Here is a 5002-nt window from a genome sequence, read left to right on the forward strand (position 1 = left end):
AGCCCGAAGTGCCTCAGTCCGGTGTCCAGCCCGAAGTGCCTCAGTCCGGTGTCCAGCCCGAAGTGCCTCAGTCCGGTGTCCAGCCCGAAGTGCCTCAGTCCGGTGTCCAGCCCGAAGTGCCTCAGTCCGGTGTCCAGCCCGAAGTGCCTCAGTCCGGTGTCCAGCCCGAAGTGCCTCAGTCCGGTGTCCAGCCCGAAGTGCCTCAGTCCGGTGTCCAGCCCGAAGTGCCTCAGTCCGGTGTCCAGCCCGAAGTGCCTCAGTCCGGTGTCCAGCCCGAAGTGCCTCAGTCCGGTGTCCAGCCCGAAGTGCCTCAGTCCGGTGTCCAGCCCGAAGTGCCTCAGTCCGGTGTCCAGCCCGAAGTGCCTCAGTCCGGTGTCCAGCCCGAAGTGCCTCAGTCCGGTGTCCAGCCCGAAGTGCCTCAGTCCGGTGTCCAGCCCGAAGTGCCTCAGTCCGGTGTCCAGCCCGAAGTGCCTCAGTCCGGTGTCCAGCCCGAAGTGCCTCAGTCCGGTGTCCAGCCCGAAGTGCCTCAGTCCGGTGTCCAGCCCGAAGTGCCTCAGTCCGGTGTCCAGCCCGAAGTGCCTCAGTCCGGTGTCCAGCCCGAAGTGCCTCAGTCCGGTGTCCAGCCCGAAGTGCCTCAGTCCGGTGTCCAGCCCGAAGAGCCTCAGTCCGGTGTCCAGCCCGAAGAGCCTCAGTCCGGTGTCCAGCCCGAAGAGCCTCAGTCCGGTGTCCAGCCCGAAGAGCCTCAGTCCGGTGTCCAGCCCGAAGAGCCTCAGTCCGGTGTCCAGCCCGAAGAGCCTCAGTCCGGTGTCCAGCCCGAAGTGCCTCAGTCCGGTGTCCAGCCCGAAGTGCCTCAGAACGGTGTCCAGCCCGAAGTGCCTCAGTCCGGTGTCCAGCCCGAAGTGCCTCAGTCCGGTGTCCAGCCCGAAGTGCCTCAGTCCGGTGTCCAGCCCGAAGTGCCTCAGTCCGGTGTCCAGCCCGAAGTGCCTCAGTCCGGTGTCCAGCCCGAAGTGCCTCAGTCCGGTGTCCAGCCCGAAGTGCCTCAGTCCGGTGTCCAGCCCGAAGTGCCTCAGTCCGGTGTCCAGCCCGAAGTGCCTCAGTCCGGTGTCCAGCCCGAGATCTCCCCCCTCTCTTCTCTTCCCTCTCTCCCCCCCCTCAATATCTCTCTCTCCTCTCTCTCTTCCCTCTCTCTCTCCCCTCTCTTTCTCTCTCTCCCCCTCTCTCTCTCTAGGCCCGCCTAGCAACCAATCACCTGCTGGTTAATTCGAAAGGTTACTGAGGGAGCTCCGCCCTCCATCCATCACTATGCTCGCTCTCCGCTCTGCAGTGAACATGAGAGCAGCAGCGGCTGGGGGAAGCAGGGCAGAGATAACGATCTATCTGTCGCCTGCCCGCAGTCGAGTGGTAGATTGCAATCAGCGTCTTGCTGAACCCGCCCTAGGGCCATCGAATGCTCCCTGAATCAACAACCTATGGTGTTATTTCTTGATACAGTGCGTTATGTGTTGTTCTGACATAAAGCTTGCTGTACACTAAAAACAACAACATGCTGACATCAACCCGATAGCAGAATAACTCCATGATTGGTGTTCTGCTGTAATGGAGGTTTAGGATGTCAGCAATGGGAAGGAGAACAAACTTTTTGCCGATGCTGACTTTAATTTGGTGGTCATCTTCAAATTCTATTGTCAGCAGTTTTCTCTCCAGCTCTTTGGTCTCCTTACATGTTGTGTCAACAATGACACCTTTGTAGTGCAGTTTTTCTGCAGTATATTTGACCTTTTTGATGCTAGTGGGTGACTTAGGGCTGAACAATTTATGAAGCCAGGTCCTCTTCTTCCTAGTTTGCTTATTCTCCTTTTCTTTCCTCTCTTCCTTCAGCCCCAAAATCTTAATGTCATCTTGCTTCTCCGTCTCCTTCTGCATCTTTTTGTTCATGTCAATATTGGATGACATTTGGCCCACTAGGTTTTCTAGGCAACTGTTCCAGAACCTTTGATATTGGTTTACCTTGTCCTGGTAATATTTGAAGCTGACGTTAAGGGCATCCACTGCTTGGCTGAGCTTCGTTATTTCAGCTTGTTGCTGCAGCTGAAATTCATTTTCCTTTGTGACATCCATGTCAGTATTGTTCAGGATATCTTGGGAGTCCATTGCTTTTGAAAGCCCAGCATCCTGTAAAGCCTTTGGGTTTGTCAAATTTTTCTCTTTTTGTGGAATATATTTGCTGCCTAAGGAGAGGCAGACTTTAGTTGCTGTCAAGTCTCCACCTCTGTTAGCAGCAGCTGCATTCTCATAAAAAAGAAGATCTTTAACCTTAGGAACTGGTCCAAGATCCTTGAAAATTTGATAAAGACTGTCTTGTTGGTTTGGGATGACCACTTTTTCATATTTTGAAAGCAGCTTATGTGTGCTTACAATGTCCATTGCATGAAGCTCTATCACTGGATTCTTTAGGGAAATCATGTCAGAATATTCATTGAAGCCAAATTCTTCCTCTGGTTCTGGAACATTAAAAACCTCCTCAAACATGCTCCTGAAACGTGGATGGTTTTTGATTATATAGTCATTCTTGATTGAAGCTCCAGCATTTTCCTTGGGGAAATGGCTATTAATTAAGGTGTGGCCGACAAGCACAGCCACGATCAAGAAGTTCTCTTTTTGCCCTGATTCTGTTGACATTTTAAATTTCAGTATTCCAAAGTCATCTGGAGCTGCTATAGCTGGCTGGAAATACTGGTACATGAAAAGGCTAAGAGTCTCAAAGACTTCATCTGCACTTGCCTGGGGGAACTTTTTATGCAGGGCTTGTCTTAGGACTCTTGTCACATACCTTATTCCATAAGGTATACTGTGCACATCTGAGAATATTGCATTTAAGACTAGGTCTGCCATGTTAGTAGTGAGAGAAGGTATTTCCAATAATCTGTGATGTAAGTGAAATATCCCATCTATCACTTCAGTGAGCTTGTTGTGGAGGACATTACATTTTGCAGCCTGCCTGTAAAAGCTGAAGGCAGTCTCAATGCCCATTAATTTTCCTTCCACTATATCCTTGATATGAGTACATTTTTTCTCGACCTCATACTGAATAGCATTTCCCAAAAACTTGACAAAATGATATTCCTCTCTTGGAGTTGAGGCATGATTGTAGAGTCCGGGAAGAAGCCTTTCTTCAAGAATGGTATACTCATGTACTGACATCTGACATATGAGCTTGGACAGGTACTTTGGTTGGGTCTGTAGATGATAGAAGAGGTGCTGATAGGGTTCCAACCTCTGTGTCTTCCTGCTCAGTTCAAGCATGCGTTGTCTGTCAATGGACATCGCATCTTCAATGTCCATTCTGTTGTCCAGCTTTAGTTTTGGAAATCGGGACACAAGGCTTTCTAGTGTCCGTTTCCCATTCACAAGAATTGATATTTTCTTGTCCAAGGTATTCAACTCCTCTTTTAGTGTTTGGATGGCATTCATTTTAGTGGAAACTTCACCTTCTAGGTAATTTATCAATACCTCTTGGGGAGAAGGGATATCCAAGGAGGAGTCCAAGGAATGGGAATCCTTTAGACTGGAACTAACTGATAATCTTTTGCTTCGGAGCAACTTCTTGGAAAGCTTTCCAGCGTGGTTGCTCCCAACAATTGAGCGTATTTCTACAAGGGATGACATAACCTCATTCTCCATAGTTGTAAAACCTGTAAAATAAAAGAAAATGGTTTTAATTGTGTTCTAACCTTTCCTCACTTTGTCTAAAACTAAGAAAACAAAATTGTGAATATATACTGTATACTGTGACTTTCTGGGCATTAGACACCAAAATGTTTGTCCCAAAGCACTGTCATTATTGTGACCCTAGCTGGCTTGTCTTCAGCCACATGGAAATAAACAGAAATTGAGCCTCTTTGGCAGCACATTAAAAAAAGGCTGACTTGAAGTGGTTGTAAAGGCTCAAGGTTTGTCACCTTCATGCATTCTATGCATGAAGGTAAAAAACCTTCTGTGTGCAGCAGTGCCCCCCAGCTCCCCCCCCCCCCCCCAAATACTTACCTGAGCCCTATCGCAATCCAGCAATGTGCAAGACAGCCTCATTGTCCAAGGTCTCTGCCTCCTCATTGGCTAAGACAGCAAGCAGGAGCCACTGGCTCTCACTGCTGTCGATCACAGCCAGTCAGCCAATGAGGTGAGAGAGGGGGCAGGGCCAAACTGCAGCTCTGTGTGTGAATGGACACACAGAGCAGTGGCTTGGGAACATTACCACAACCTTCCCAAACCTGAGACCCCGTCCTCCTCTTCCTATTTCTTTTTCACCATTCATTAACCTTAGATTGGTCCTTAAAGGGCCCACTTAAAAAAAATGAGGGGATATTCACCTACCATGTAAGATATATCCCTTCTGACTTTAAAATTGCTCAGGTAACAGTTTAATCCAAAGCCTGTCCACACTAGGCATAATAAAGTTATAATGTTGAGAACCAATTCTACACTATATACCATTCTGCTACATATGCAGATCTGTCACATATTATCCGGCTGTATGTACACAACGTAAAACAAGTATATGGCGTCAATGACAAACAATAAATACATGTAAGCCTAAAGAGCATCTGTGCCCAGACTATGGACATTAAAGTATTCCTATAATTTAACAAGCAGTAAGGGAGCTTTAAAACAAGCCCACCCTAACCCCTCTAGCTGTATATAATGTGAAGTCATTATTACCAAACAACAAAGATGTTACAGCACCTGCCTTGTGTTCCCATTAGGGGGCAGCACCTGCTGTGTTTCTATTAGAGGGCTGGATGGCTGCCAAGATTCAGCTCTCAATAGAAAAGAATAGGGAGAGGAGCTGACTTTGTCACTGCCTGTGTTATGAATGTGTGTGCACAGTACTTGTAGGTAGAGGTGAATGAGAAAAACATGTTTTTGTTCAAAATATGGGAAAAAATGTAGAAAAAGTTTCTTACTTTCTCGCTGAGATTCAGTGGCGGTCATTTGATGAGAAATG

At 47.9% G+C, this 5002-nt stretch overlaps 1 pseudogene; it reads right to left on the reverse strand.

Moving 5' to 3' along the window:
* Positions 1–1729: 1729 nt before the first annotated feature.
* Positions 1730–3471, reverse strand: LOC149453053 (ras GTPase-activating-like protein IQGAP2; annotated as a pseudogene).
* Positions 3472–5002: the final 1531 nt, after the last annotated feature.

The sequence above is a fragment of the Staurois parvus genome, unplaced genomic scaffold (genome assembly GCF_062004578.1).
Source record: "Staurois parvus isolate SC_StPar_1 unplaced genomic scaffold, SC_StPar_1.0 ptg000453l, whole genome shotgun sequence".
Classification (NCBI taxonomy): domain Eukaryota; kingdom Metazoa; phylum Chordata; class Amphibia; order Anura; family Ranidae; genus Staurois; species Staurois parvus.